The sequence below is a fragment of the Petaurus breviceps genome, unplaced genomic scaffold, assembly GCF_028583685.1.
Source record: "Petaurus breviceps papuanus isolate PSGF00001 unplaced genomic scaffold, PetGlider_PUasm1.0 90919, whole genome shotgun sequence".
Classification (NCBI taxonomy): Eukaryota; Metazoa; Chordata; class Mammalia; order Diprotodontia; family Petauridae; genus Petaurus; species Petaurus breviceps.
In genome coordinates, this window is record NW_027187378.1 from 23,394,614 (window position 1) to 23,411,016 (window position 16,403).

At 39.9% G+C, this 16,403-nt stretch overlaps 1 protein-coding gene across 1 annotated transcript in view; it reads right to left on the reverse strand.

The window, feature by feature from the left end:
• ACOXL (acyl-CoA oxidase like) overlaps positions 1-16,403 on the reverse strand; it is a 553,504-nt gene that overhangs the window by 536,652 nt on the left and 449 nt on the right. The gene's annotated exons all lie outside the window — the stretch shown is intronic.

The following is a 16,403-nucleotide window of genomic DNA, read 5'->3' on the forward strand; positions in this document are numbered from 1 at the left end:
ATATAAGATCTTTTTACTTTTGACCTCCCTCCTCCAACATATATATATATATATATATATATATATACCTAGTTATGGGACCTCTAGGTAAAAGGAGATGCATATTTTAGTCTGTTTCTTAGCATAATTCCAAATTACTTTCAGAATGACTAGATAAATTCACGGCAACTTAAACAGTGTATTAGTGTGCCTGTTTTCCTACTGCCTCTTCAACAGTTATTTTTTGTTATCTTTACCAATTTGTTCTATCTTGTTTTTAATTTTTTTCTCATTATGAAGAACTGCTTTAATATGCATGTCCCTTATTACAGAAATGCAACATTTTATATAGTTAATATTTTATATAGCTGCAAAATGGAGCAATATTTTATATAGTTAGTTAAGAGTTTGCAATTATTTTGACATTTGTTCATCTCTTTGACCATTTATCTATGGTGAATGGCTCTTGGTCTTAAATAATTTAGTTAATTCCCTATGTTTTAGGTATCAGAATCTTACAAAAGATATTTCAGGCAAAATTTGATTCAGTTTATTGCCTAATTTATGGCCTCTCCATCCTAACCACTGATTTTATTTGTTAGAAACTTTCCAGTTTTATGTCACTGAATTTGTCCCTTGTATTCTTTGTGAACTCTTCTTTTCCTTTTTTGGTTAAGCTTCCTCCCTCTAGTTATAACTGTGAAAGATGCTTCCAGAGATCAATTTCCCTTCAATATTTTAATGAGGTGACATTTTCTATTTAATTCCAGTATTCATTTGGAACTTAACTGTGGTATGTAGTATAGAAACAGAGTCTGCAAATTGTGAACTTGACTTCAAAGCTTAGGAAAATTCTAGGATAGACCATTAGCAAAAATCTAGAATTTGAAGCAATGATTACAAACAGCCCACATATTTTATCAAGAATAGATCATGCCAGGGCAAGTAGGTGGCTAAGTGGATAGAGCACCAGCCCTGGAGTCAGGAGGAGCCAAGTTCAAATCCAGCCTCAGACATTTACTACCCTATGTGACCCTGGGCAAGTCACTTAACTCCAGTTGCCTCAAAAAAAAAAATAAATCATACCAGACTAGCCTTGTTTCCTTTTTTTTCTTAACAAGGTTAATAAACTGTAGGATCAAGAGAATGCTCTGAATATAGCTCAACTCAACTTTAGCAAAGCATTGATAAAGTATCTTACTGTTCTAGTGGCTAAAATGGAAAGCTGTGGATGAGATGATAATATAATTTGATGGTTTCAGAGATGTTTGAATGATAGGAGAGGACAACAGTCAGCGATATAATGGGAACCTGTAAGAACTCTGTGTTCAGATGCCCTAGGCATCTGTGCATAGACTTGTGCTGTTTATCAATGTTATCAATTACAAAGACATAAATGGCAACCAGGAGATAAATGACCTCTGCAATGGAAGACAGAGTCAGGATCCAAAATACTCTCAAGAGGCTAAAGCCTAGGACTGAATCTAAGTAAGTCCAATTCAATAGGAATAAATGTAAAGTCTTAAACTTGAGTTATTTTAAAAAATCAGCTGCACAAACTGCTATTGGCATTGGTTAGAGTTGTCTGAAGAAGTCTAGGGTTTTTAGAGGACCACAAGTACATGATGTGGCAGCCAAAAAGTCAAGGTAGAGTTTCTAGGAATAAGGAGCTGATAACATCTCTGTACTCTGACTCTGCCATCAGCAGACCACATCTAGAGAATTGTGCTTAGTTCTTAGCACCACAATCTGAGATGACAATGGAGGAGGACAACCAGAGTGATGAAAGACCTTAAGTCTATACCGAATGAGGCTCAATTGGAAGATCTATGGATGTCTATTCTGCAAAAGAGGAGATTCAGAAGTGAGATGATAGCTTTCTTCAAATATCTGATCTATTCTGTTTGGCCGTAGAGGGCAGAACCAGAAAACAGTAGGTACAAATTGCAAAGAAGCAAATTTAGGCTTGATGCCAGGAATATATTCAGAGAATTCCAAAAGTACAAAAGGCTATCCCTGGGAGGTAGCAAATTCTTCTTCCTTGGATGTCTTCAAGCAGAGACCAGACAATTATTTGTCAGGTATATTATAGTTGGGGGTCCTTCTCAGGTATAGATGGGACTAGGAGGCTGTAGAGGCCCCTTCCAGCTCAGAAATTCTTTGAATCTGTCAAGATGCTGTTCCAAACCAGTTTTTCACTTTACAATTTCCATAGCAGTTCTTGTCAAACAGGAATTCTTTTCCCAACTGGAAAGTTAAGTGATAGAGTAGACAGAGTACTGAAACTGGAGTCAGGAGAACTTGAGGTCAAATCTAGCCTCAGACACTTTTATTAGTTGTATGACTCTGAACAAGTTAATCACTGCCTGCCTTAGTCTTCCCACCTATAAAACAAGAATTAAAAATAGCACTTACCTCCCAGGGTTTTGTTTTGGAATTTTGTGGGTGTGTGGATAAAATACAATATTTATAAAGTATTTTTAAAAATTTGTAAAGTGCTATGTAAGTGCTACCTGTTAACTGTAGTTTCTGTTCTTGTGTGTATCAGATAAGTTATAGAGAGGGATTGTTTCTGATTCTTGCTTATGTCATCTGTTCCACTGTCATTCTCAAAACACAAGCCAGGGTCCAGATATTCAAATCTCATTGTTAGACATCATCTTTTTCACTAGCTTTTATTTCCCAAACATGCATTTCTCTTCTACATCCCTTGCCTTCAGTGAGTAAGAGTGAGGAAAACACAATCTGTATCACCATTGTCTTCCACTTCTTACTCAAAATCCTATAATTCTTGGCAAGACTTTCTAAGACTCCCTTAGGCCAATATCATTTGTATCCGAGGGACCTGTCAAGTCTTGGGAAGTTCTTGGTTATGTTTCAGATCCATGTTCTGGATAGACAATAGGCCTCTCTGTTGTTATCATGTTAATAAAGAGTTGCCTTGCTACCTTCGAGCAGGGAATCACCAGCCATTAGAACTCTTCTTTTCTTCTCCTGGCCCTTATTAGATGATTTCCCACCTAAAAGCTTTTGCATTCCTTAGAAGACAAAAACAAAACAAAACAAAAAAAACCATTTCTGCCTCAAAACAACCACCTCCCTCCTCTTCAGGAAGAGCATCAAACTTTTTTTTCTTTGTCCTTTTCCTTCCCTTCTTCTGTGTGACATTTTTCCAATTTCCTGACACGGGTCAAGTTTCCGCTCTGTCACTTTATTTTCACCCCTCCACTGAAGCTTTATTTCCATATTTTTTGTAAAGAAACACTTCATTCCCCCCCCCCAAAAAAAAACCTGTATTGTGAATAGGTATTTTTGAGTCCCCTTACCTTTTATTCTAGGAAGGAGCAATGGCCTACAATTGAAACATAATTGCTTGACTATGATAGAAATATAAGTATCACACACTCAATGCTAGGGAGAGGAAAATTCATCCTACTCTCCATCCCTATGGGAGATTCTCAGCCTTATCCTTTTTTTTTTAATTTTTAAACTACTTTCAAATGTTTACACAACTCCCGAGCACCTCTTTAAGATCTTTATCACCCTGGAAAACTTGATGGCTACTACACCAGGCTTCCTTTCTTTCATCTTAACAACTTACTTTCCATATCCTACTTCCTTTCTCAACAGCCTCTTACTTTGTTTCAACAATTTCTTTTACTAACAACTTGTTTTATGTGCTTAGCAACTATCTTCTCCATTTCTTTGGATCTGGAATTGTAAGAACAAATTCAAATCTCAGCCCTGGTTTTAACACCACCCCTACCACTTAGTAGTTGCGTGAAATGAAGTCATTCTTATGGGAAATCTCACCTTTATCTATAAAATAAGGGAGTTGAGGGGCAGCTAGGGAGCGCAGTAAATAGAGCAGGGGCCCTGGAGTCAGGAGGACCTCAGTTCAAAAGCTGCCACAGACACTTAACACTTACTAGCTGTGTGACCTTGGGCAAGTCACTTAACCCCAATTGCCCTGCCTTCCCTCCTCCAAAAAGAAAAAAAATAAATGAAATTTTTAAAAAGAGAGTTGGACTAGATGGCCTCTAAAATCTCTTTCTGCTCTAAATAGTGAACTTATGCTTCTTCTTGAGCCCTTCCCTTCCAGTCCTCACATTTAATCCTTTTTTTGAATCTTTGTTCAACTCATTCTTAGCCCAAATTTCTTCTCTCCCAGATTCAATTTTTGGCTGTCTTCCTAAGTCCAGACCCTTCAAAATCACTTTGTCTTTCTTTTAGGAGGCAGTCAGGACTAACTGATTTACCTAGAGTCACACAACTAGTAAGTATCTGAAGTCCCATTTGAACTCAGGTGTCGTGACTCCAGGGCCAATACCCTATCCATCATGACACCAAGTTGTCCCAAAAGTCACTTTTGTGGATTGTTTCATGGGTCTTGTTCAATTTAAGTAAGTCCTGCTCTTCAGAGTCTCCTGTGCCTTTGTCCCATAATCCTCTCACTACAAGTCAAATATGTGCCATCCTTAGACCTATTTTTTCAAAGGTACAGTATGGGCAAGCTAAGTAAGCTAATGTAAATAAGCTGATACTTTTCCATTTTAAAAAAACGGAATGAATGAATTCAAAAAAGCAATTAACCTGTTTTTTCTTTCTCTCGTTTAGATATTCTCAGCAAAAGCAATTCTCATTTTAAAAAAGGATTCAAGATTTCCCCATAGTTACCCAATACCAAGGATTTGTTATTTCTTTTTCCACTTGGCTATTCTATGATCTTGAGCCATCCATCCCAAGTACGGTTATCACATTCTCTATACCAACTCAACATAGAGATTTTCAGGCACAATAAGGGAAGGAAAAAAATCATTTCATGGAAATCCAAGGCCTCAAACTAAGTCTTTTCTAAGATAGAGTCCTCATATGAAAGGACTGTTTTATGCCTTTCTATTCCCAGTGCTTGGCACATAACAGGTAATTAATAAATGCTAGTTGACTGAATGAAGCATAGTATTACATCTCAGAGTTCTACTGGATACCATAAGCATAGAAGTGGGGAAAAAATGTTGCAAAAATTCTGAAAACGCTATACTTCCAGAGTCAGGGAATTCCCAGGTATAGGGAAAAGTCTTATGACATTAAGTTGGGTGGTACAAGGAGTAACAGGAAGACCTCAGAGTCAGGAAAAGTGCTTCCAAACTTGAAAATATATGAAAAATTACAAGCAGACACTTCAACTTCCATTTGGCACAAAGTCACAATGTCCTAATGCCATAAGGCTTACAACCTCCTCAGATGTTTAAATTTAATCTATCGGACAACTGCTTCCAAAAGAATACATTTCTTATAAGTTTAAATGTAATTCAAGGGAAAGATGGTATTTTTCATATGCAAATTTATTCAACCATCATACTTTTCTAATAAGTTTGTAGAACATACTTAGATTTCCCCTCTTCTTATTGGTTTCTACAGAATACGCACAGCTATTCTTTGTCTACTTCCAATTAAAGCCCTGGAAGCTTGAGGACGTATACCTCCTACCATGTATAACTGAGGGGTTTGTATTATGTGATGACAAAGAGTCCCCTACCTGGCTGCTGAGCCAGAAGAGCTGATGAATCAGAGGCTTACGAGAGATGATGATGAAGAGAGATCCCCTATTATCTCCTGAGTTGCAACTCAATGCCTTTCTACCTCTTTATCTTCCTTTTGGCTTCGAAAAGTGAAGACTACTTTGAGCAGCCTTTTGAGAGTGAGATACGAGGACATCTAGCCCCATTATTTCACCAAGACTCTATATGGCCATAAACCTATGTCCTAGCTAGGTCAGCTTGGGACTAGATTTTGGCTTCCTCTTCTATGTTTACATCCCTGTATAGGTGTTTGAGTACCCTGAGGTAGAGGTTTTCAAGTGGCCTTGTGAGTCTCAAAAGATCTGGAGGCCTGCAAGAAGGCAGCTCAGCATACACCAAATAGACAGTGATACACATGAAAGAAAATATCTACACTAGAAATAGAGACACATCAAAGGTAGGTTTAAACAGAAAGATAGTTACCTGAGGGAGGAAATCGTTTCAAAGAGTACAGCAACCACTTACACCAAAGAAAAACTTCAACTATAGAATCAAAGAAGGGCTTCAAGCCAGAAAGTGACAGGAGCTGTGCTATTCCTTTGCCAGCTGTGTGCATCACTGTCTTTGTGCTCTAAGTTTAAGCCTTGCTGTGGATACTATGTCTATTTTGTCCTAGGATGAGGGGTATCTAGGAGTGGTTTTATAAGTATTATTGTTACTATGATATTTGAGCCTTTGATAAAGGCTGTTTGACTACCGGCTGATTATTAATGGGGAGCATTCTGGTTGGGGCTCAAGGGTTACAGTATAAATGTAGCCTCATATAACCTACCCCTAGAACCTTTAGAGTACTGAGCTGTCTTTTAGGTAATTAAACAACCAAGCATAAATGAAAATTGGGTGAGTAACCAGATGGGTACTTTATTTTAATTCAACATGTTGCCAAATGTGAAGAAACATGTTTAGAGATATATTTAGAAATAGGGTTCCTATCTTCAAGGAACTTATAATCTATTATGATCTTTGCTTTAATATTCCTGTTCCATAAAATGGAAGATAGCCATGTTCTTAAAAGAGAGGAAAATCTTCCTATTAAAAAAAAAATCACTGGTCATTAGGCTCAGTGTAAAACAGAAGGCAATTCAGGAACACTCAGTAAGAGCTTCCTAAAAACCTATTTCCATTCTCTGCAACTTGACTGCCCTAGAACCCTGGCAAGGGTAGAACACAGGATAAACAACAGCAGTTGATATTTCTATAGTGTTTTATGACTTACAAAATGCTTTCCTTGCAACTGAGCACAGTCAAGTTGGGGTCTGATCAGGGCAGAGAATAATAAGTCATCACCTTCCTCATTCTAGACACCATGTCTCTCATTGAAATTACCTTTTTGGGAGGTCATATCACACTGTTAATTCCCATTAACATTGAAAGCCACAAAAACCAAAAATCCTTTTATTTTTCCCCAAGGAAAAGTCGACAGTATTTATCAAGCAGATATTATGTGCCAGGTACTGTGTTAAGTGCTGAGGAATACAATGAAAAACAAAAAAATAGTACCTGTCCTCAAGGAGCTCCCAGCCTAGTGGGGACAACAACATGCAAACAACCATGTGCAAACAAGCTGTCAACAGGATAAATCTGAGAAAATCACAGAAGGAAGCATAAACATTAACGGAAGATCAAGGAAATCTTTTAGATAGTGGGATTGTAAGTGGGACTCTAAGGAAGCCAAGAGATAGAGATGAGGAAAGTGAAGAATTACAGGCATAAGGGGCAGCACAGTCAGAAGATATATCTTATTCAAGGGGAGGAAGAAGGGGCTTCCTTTCCCAGTGAGATAGCCTGTAGAAGTGAACAGAACACTGGGCCTGGAGCCATGAAGACTTGAGTTCAAATCCAGCTTCAAATAGCTGTACAACTGGGGGCAAGTCACTTAACCTCAGTTTGCCTCATAATGACAGCACCTACTTCTCAGGGTTCTTGTGAGGATCACATGCAATAATAATTGTGAAGCGCTCATCACAGTGCCCAGAATGTTATAAATGTTAGTTATGATTATTAGCTGTTATCCCCATTTTATAGATGAAGAAGCTGAGATCTGGAAAGGATAAGTTGTTTACCCAAGATCATAAAATAGTAAGTGTGAGAGCCAGGACACGAACCCAGTTCTGATTTCAAATCAATAAACTCAACATGCTTCTATTAATCCCCTTCTGAGTACAAAGAGACACTGTGTAAGGGAATACAAAGACAAAAGCAGTGCTGCCCTGAACTGCCTCTCACACAGAACTTTTCTACCAACCATCCTCATTCTACAGATGAGGGAAACTGAAGTTCAGAAGCCTGATTCTCCCTGTGGTTACAAAGACAGTAAAAATTAAACTCAGTTTTCAAGCTGGGTCTTTGTGACTCCGAACCTTGTGCTTTTTCTGCTGAGTAGGAAGGAAATTTTATTAATCACCTATGTGCCAAGAATTGTGTTAAGTGCTTTACAACTATTATCTCATTTGAACCTTGTGAACAACCCTGGAGGTAGGTGCTGTTGTATGGGGAGCAGAGATAAGGAACTGGAGTAGTTCAAGGTTAAGGAAATCAGCATCAGCATGTGGGCTGTAGGAAGGGGAGGGTATTTTGCTTAGAGCAGCCAGAGTGGTCTGTTTGGCGAACCAAGTCCCAGTGCAAACATCAAGATTCTAACCAAAGGGGGGATGGGAAGGCAAAGCCTTCTTTAGTTTATAATATTCTCTCAAGTATGGGAAATGGTCTAAAAGGCTGACAAAGCCCTTTAAATAAACTCATAGGATGTACATAGCACAAAGCAACCCTGTAATTTTCTCAAGGTCTGAAACCGAGCAGTGGTGCTCCAGAGCTATGGCATTTAAAAAGCCATACACACGGCTCATTTCTTTCTGTGTAGATTAAAAATAAAACAAACAACCCACCACCACTTAGCTGGCATGACAAAAGAAACTATTTTAAAAGCTCAGTTCTTTGACTATACCCATAGGACATCCCACGTTTCCATCCCATTAGAAAGCAGACTAAGAAAAAGATCTTAACTTTTCTCTCTTGTTGAACCGAGATGGGAGAAGATAGCATAACCACAGAATGTCTAAAACTTTCCCTAAGGACTACAGGACCCAGGTTATATGCTTTGGTGGAGTAAAAAAGAAAAAGAAGTAAGTCAGGAGAATCTCTATCTTTTCCCTTTCTTCTCCTCTCTCCCTCTCCCCAATATATATAGTATGCTCTAATGAATAAAGTTGCTGGGACCAGATTGCTATAGGAACTGTGATTTAATGGAAGGATTGCTGGATCTTCCACTTAACTTCACTGGGCCTCAGTTTCCCTATCTGTAAAATGAATAAACTCATAGGCCTTATTGATAGGCTGTGACCTGTGTGAGTAGAAAATACTATTATCAGAAAAAAATGAAATCATGTATCAATCAGATCCTTGACAAAGTGACGCATACAGTATATTCAATTTTCAATTAGATTTTTTATAATATCAAATTTGAGGTACTATTAGTTTTTTTTGACAGTTTACTGATTTTATAATACCAATTGCAATAAAAAAAATTTCTAAAGAGCCCCAAACTGAGAAGCGTTTGATTTGACCCTGATAAAACAAGTTATTTTGGGATAAGCAAAACAGGACAAGATATTACCTTCTCTGCTGGATGAGTTGGTCAGAAACCTCAAAAAAATGAGGCATAAAACGTTAGTAATAACAGTCAGCAGAGTTTGATGATTTTTTTTCTATCTATTTCCTTTGTCATTTACAAACTCCTATAGGTCTGGAGTTGGGGAGCTCGATTTCCTTAAGGCCAGGGATTTAAAGACAACAGATTATAGGGCACTCACAAAGACAAGAGCACCCTGATTAAATAATCATTTAGCTAGTAATCTCCTTACCTTACTGTCAAAGAAGACATCAGCTGAAAAGTGTTCTGACAAAGCCTTGAGTGAGGTGAGCCATTTTGCCCTTAAGGAGCTATTTTTCACGTTGATTATACCAATTTACTTCCATCCCAAATTATTTCATCCCTAGCACATGAGCCCCAACTGACTGGACTTGCCTGAACTTTAGAAAAAATCAAAGAAAATGGGATAAAATTTTGGCCTTTTGACAAGGAGTAGCTTTTTTTTTTTAACACTTTCTTTGCTGCCTCCCTCTTTGCAGAGAGAAGAAAACAGCAAAAGCAGGACTCCCTTTCAGATTATATATGTATTTATAAAGGGAGTTATATTTCCTTTGGTAGTCTGGTGAGTCCTATAGGCCCCTCCTCAGTATAACAATTTTAAATGCATAAAATATGCATGTAAATAAAATAAGTAATAAAAAATAAATTAAATAAATAAATTTTAAAAAATAAAATGCATAAAAAATGCAGGACCACAAAGGAAACCAGTTATATTGAAATAGTCATCAAAATATTCATTTTCATAAAACAAGCTCATGGAAACCAGGTTAAGATCTCCTACTCAGATATCATAACTCCACAAATTTGGAACAAAAGTTTTTGTCATTACAAAAGAAACATTATGAGTGAAAACCATTCCCCACAGAACAGCAGAAACCTCAGTAATGATATAATTTTACAACTACTTTGGAATAATGACTAAAAGCATTTATTAAATGCTTAAAATGTATGTCCAAAGCAGTGGAGATATAAATAGAAAAGGAAGACAGTCCCTGCTCTCAAAGAGCTCACATTCTGGTATTTAACATATATAGAAGGTTTCATTGGTACAGCACATATCTGACTCATTATCTCCATAAGAGTTGCTACCTTGATGAAGAAGTATGGCTGCAGAGGCCAGGCTGGTAGCAGAGCACTCATCCCCAGGGACCTTAGCCCTACCTGCCAGTCACTGGGACTTGGTCAAGGGTTGATGGTAGTGGGGATGGTGACCCTCTTCTCCACAAGGGCTGTTTCCTTGATAATGGCTTCTTCCATAGCTGATGACCTGGAGCAGGGGTGGGGAACCAAACTTCAAGTTTGGATTCAGTCAAAGCACAGAACTTGAGAACACAGAGGGCCACATGTGGCCTCGATGCTGGAAGTTCCCCACCCTGACTGGAGGATACTGATATTCTTGGAACTTTTGGACTCCAGGTGTAGAGAAGTCTCCATCAGGATCTGAAGAAAGGAGTTCTGATCTGCCTGGTACATTCTGCCTCCAGGTACCTTACTGCTTCAGCTCACTGGCCTCCCTACCCTGTCAATGGCAGTAAGTAGATGTTAGTAGAGAGGGTAGATCTTCTCTCTACAAATGTTGCTCCCCAGGATGATCAGTGACAAGGCAGGTGCTCTGAAGCGCGTCACTATTCCCAGGGACTACCTTCCCTTCATGGACGATTGGTCAGAATTGTTTGTAGTGGAGATGGAGCATTTATGAAGTAAATGTGTCAAATGTGTCAAACATTGTACTAAATACCAGGGATACAAAGAAAGGCTAAAAAAAAAACCAGTCCCAACTCAGTCTGATGGGCCCATTGACTCGACACAATTTTCCCATGAAGATGTGTACACTTCTTGCCCCATCACCGTATCTACTGCCCTCACTGCAGCATCTATAGACACTTCCCCGGCAGTCCAGGTAAGCACCTGTGTGACAAAGCCACCCTCTGTCCCTGACTGAGGCAAAACTTTGTGGTCTCCATTCAAATAGCTATTAGTCATTCATTGTGTACCAGGCTTTAAGGAAGCACAATGCAGGAGGGCAGAAAGAAGACCAGACTTGGAATCACAGATGTAGAGTTGTAAAGGATCCTTGAAGTCTTCTAGCCTGACTCCCCTATTTTACAGATGAGAATGCTAAGGTCAAGAGAGGTTAAGTGAGCTTAATATCACATTGTTAGTAGGTATTTGAAGCAGAATTTGAAACCAAACTCCCTTCAGGTCAGGTCTACCTGGCTTAAAGTCCAATTTGAACTTAGCAGCTTATTCTGTGACTTCAGCAAAATGCTTTCTAACATTAGACTTTAGTTTCTTTCCTACAAGATGAGGGGATTGGGCTGGTTGATCTAAGACCTTCCAGCTCTAAAGCCAGTGCAGGGGACACAAAGATCAATAAGGCAGTAATTGTGCTGTGTGACTACCCATGTAATGGCATTACACAAAAGGTGCTTATTGTTCAGAGGCTTCATGGAGGCCAAGCCACTATACTAGGCCTCCATTTTAAGACTGATGTTATATAACTTGGTAAGATGCCGTCTTCCTTAGTGCCCAGTATCCTCCTGCTTTCAATCACAACCTACTTAACAAAAAAATAAGGGACACACAAGTGTGAACAACTTGTACCTTAATGGGGAAAACAAAGAAGCAAAATTCTAAATCCCAACCTGTGAGCAACAGATTCCAGTTACTGTCCTTATCTAACCATGTACTATCAGCATATAGAGCTCTAGGTCTTAAGTCAGGAAGACTCATTTTCTAGAGTTCAAAGCTGATCTGAGACACTTGCTAGCTGTGTGACCCCTGGCAACTCACTTAACCCTGTTTGCCTCGGTTTCCTCATCTGTAAAATGAGCTGGAAAAGGAAATGACAAACCAGTACAGTATCTCTGCCAAGAAAACTCCAAATGAGGTCACAAAGAGTTAGGACTAAAACAACAGAGCAACAACCTATCTCAAAGGCTATTAATAATAACACAACTTCTAACATGTGGTTGGTCTGTGAAATGTTTTGACATTAAAAAAGAGTCATAAGGTCATCCAGGGAAAAGGAACTTGAGGATTTTTTTCCATCTGAGAGCTTGGAAACATCCCCAAGATAAAAGAATGGAGTTTCTACTTTAGAATTCAAGGGATGAGGATCAGGGAGAGGATTGTACCCCTTCGTGAGACAATGCCCACCATTTCCCGTCCTCAATCATGCCTATACCTACCCAGCCCAGATTTAGTTCCAGCTGATCTTTGTCTTTAAAAAACTGGGAGAGGGGAAATCTTTAATTAAAATAAGTAGGGGGGAAGGGCAAGGATTTGTAATGATGGTATCTATACAAAATATGACTAAAGTGATTGATTACATTTGACAGGAGCTGATAGAAAGAGGTGCCCAACACTTCTTTCACCTTGTAGATAATTCTTATTTACCAAGTTTAGTTTCTTTAGGTTTTCTCCCCTTAGTTTCCTCCTACAGATTTTTTTTCCCTTTGCATTTAAAGACCTGGCCATTGTTTTCCCCATAATTTTTCTATGAAAAAAATACATAAAAGTTTACTGAGGATTTTTATTTCTTTCTAAAAGCTGCCCCAAGATTCTGACAGATAAAAAAAGAAAGGCAAAACCAGAAAGGTGTTTTTTCAGCACCCAGAACTTTTCCTTATGTAGTCAACTATCACCATGGCATGATTTTTCTAACTTCAAAATTTCACTGAATGTAATGGAAACAAAAACCTCAGTAACTCTTCCATGTATTAAGGAGATCTGCACCTCCTAATTCATCTAGAACATTTCCATCCAGTTGAGAAATATGTATATATAAGGAGTCAGTCTCACTTAATCAATAGTGTTGGGCTCACTAAGACTCAGGTTTAAATTCTGCCTCTAACAAGAGTTAATGATCCAGTGAAAGCATGTCACTTAACCTTTCTGTGCCTCAGGCAAATCCCTAGGATTTACTAAGATCTACAGTGGCTGAGGCAGCCCCAGCACCCAGGAAGTCACCATGCTAACCAAATCACAGTCCCTGCCTGTATTTGCATATATGCATCATCCTATAATGTTGACTAGTAAAATGGAAAATCTTTTCTTCCTAGTTACTTAGGCTGTAACATTCTCAGGAAATAGCTGATCTGGATTCTCATCTTATAGGAGGGAGGTTATATCGGCAGGTTAATTAAAATTATCTAGAGATGGGATTTCTTTTGCTGTTTCCAAAATAGAAATTCTGATTGTTATTTGCTAAATTAAAGTGTGTTATGGGAGCCAGTCATTTGATCCAACATATAGCCCAATATAGTAGGCCCTTTTCATAGTCAGTCCTCACAGGGCAAGAGGGATAAACTGGAAAGAGCCCTGAATTTGGAAGCACAGTACCTGGGTTCATGTTCCAGGACTGTCATTTACTAGCAGTATGATTTTGGGTAAGGCCCTTTATTTATCTCCTTGGACCTACTTTTCTCTATCTGTAAAAGTAAAGAGGTTCTAAGAGGTATGGAACCAGAGGACCCGGGTTCAAATCCTGGCTGCCATTTACCATTCATTGACCTTGGGCAAGTTAACCTCTTTGGGCCTCAGTTTCCTTATCTATAAAATGAGTGAGTTGAATTAGATGGACTCTAAGGTTCCCTCTAGCCCTAAATCTGTGACACTAAAGCTAGATGGGACTATTTCAGGCTCAGGATAGGGTAGAAACCTTAAACTTTGTAGTCTTTGCTGGGCAGGTGGGACAAAACTCCTTTGATGAGATTGTTACAAGTTACAGGCAGAACAGTGAGATAGCATCTTTTGGAGAGGAGGGGGAGGGATTTGGACTGGTGAACTCTTCTACCAACTGCTCCTGGAGCCCAGTGTTCCTTTGGAGAGTATATGTGAGCTGAGCCATTAATGGGGAGTGACTGCTGCTACTGCTGGACACACAAATGGTGGACCCTTATATCTGAGCAGTGCCAGAGTCTTGGGCCATCTCAATAATGCCTTTTATAATCTTATTTCATGTCATCAATGTAATTTATAACAGAACTGTGTTTCCTTGGGGGGTCCTATGGAATAGGGAAAACAATACGAATCTTAATGAGAAATGAGAGAGAAGCAATACCTAAGTATGGTTGGAGATTTTCCTGAAGTAAATCTCCACCTGGGGTCAAAATTAAAAAGCCAAAATTGTGAACATTTATTAAATGTTATATACAAATGATCCTTTTATATTTTAAAACCCTGCCCCAATTCTAGAAGAATCTGGGCCAAGATGAGGGAAAGAAAAGAGAGGCATTGTATTTATAACCACTTCCTAAATAATCAACAGATTGTTTAGGAATCCCTCTTTTACTGAGAAAAAGTACCTGCCATCCACACTTCCTACCTCAGGTGAGGTATACTCTCTACTCTCCATGTCTTCTTCACATATGGGATTCAGAACTCTTATCTTGGTTGTACTTAAGAGAAAGGAAGAAAGCAGAGTCTGAATTGTTAAAGACCAAGGAAGAGGTCTAAAGAATGTAGGAGATAAATCAGGCTAAATATCACTACAGGGTTTAGAGAAGGAAAAAAGGAGGATGGTGGAGAGGAGCCATAGTGGATGAGGGAGGAATTTGGAATGGTTTAGCATCATCCCACACTTCTCCCTCCCACTTCCCCTAAGTACCCTTCACCACTATTAGAGTGCACTCCTCTCTGGTTCAGCTTGGAGCAGAAGCATGGGAATAGGTCTAGAGAGACAGTCAAGGTGAATGGAAGTCTGCCTAGCATTATGCTACTCCACTGAAGCCAGAGGCCACCCCAAACACAGCCCACCACCCCACCACCATCAGCACCCGTCCCCAAACCAAAATTCACTGCCCTCTGCTCCATTCTCCAAGAGGTATTACTGTTTAAAAGAGTTCATGACAGCAGATAATAACAAGTTAATGAGATTAAGTCCCTCAACTACAAACAAGTGAAACTTTCTTCAAATAAGGCATCAACAAAAGGGGGGATTCTAATGATCAATATTTGAAAAGAATGGGGACTAAAAAGACAAGCTGGGTGCTGACACTTTTCCAGCCCTGCCCCCATCATATCAGGCCACATCAACTTTCTTTCTCTTTGAGTTTAATTCCACCATGGGCACGGAATGCCTGTAGAGCCTCATCAATATTGCTTATCTGGCCTCAGTCTACCCCTTCCCCAGCACATCCCACGTGCAAGCTCAGTCCCTGGACCGGACCAGTGCCCTCCCCACTCCAGCCTATCATAAGACTGTCGTCCTGAGTTCTTTGCCTTACACCTCTCAGGTCCAGCCTACTTCATTCCTTGATTCTTTGCCCCTCTCGAACATCCGTGATTGAGCTAGTTTTAAAATGCTTTCTTAAGTGAGCAATTGAGGACTCGGGTATCAGTGGGAGGCTAAGTCCTCCTTACAACTTAGCAGGTGAGTTATATTTATCATGGGGTAAAGGGAAAGGAGTTAAGAGAGCATCCCACCTGTCTAAAACCAGGATTTAATGAAGCCAGCACATCCAGCCATCCAATCTTTACTATCACAGGAACTTGGAGAGATGATCTAATCCTTTCCTCAGCGTCCTTTTCACCTCATTAAACCCATCTCATCCCCCAAACAGTCTGGGCCATCGTTCAATATCCTCAGAGGAAGTTCCTTCCTCTGTAAAAACCAAAAATTCCTTCCCTGACACATAACCCAAATCCCCAACTTCCCTGGAGTGTGGCTGAACCTCGCTCCGGGCGTAATCAAGTACACATTCCAGACTGAGAGCTGGTCTGGTTCCACCCCGAGCCAAGATCAGAGACACAGAGAGGAGGGCTTTGCGAATCCCCCTGGCTACTGTGAGCTTAGTAGACAAAACAAGGGAGGGGAGAAGAAAAGGCCCCGCAGCTTTCACACCCTACTCCCTCCAATTTCCAACCTTCAGTTTGAAGAAAGTGGGAGTTCCAGCTGCCGTTCAACTGGGAGAGAGGGGGCCACAGGTACCTGCTGGCAGTTCCCACAGCAGGTATTGCGACTGCTGGGAAGCAGCTGTCCCTGAGCCTAGGGAAGGCTGACGGGGGCAACAGCTGCTGCCATTGAGAGGGACTGGGGAGCAGCTTTAATTGGGGGGGGGGGGAGCAAGGCTGCAAGCGCTCCCAAAGCAGGGCACGGAACAACGGGGCGAGAAACGAGACAGCCCAGCTTGGGGTGGATTGCTCAGGGGGCCAGAAGGGGAGACACCGGCCGGGCCGAGCTGCGGGGG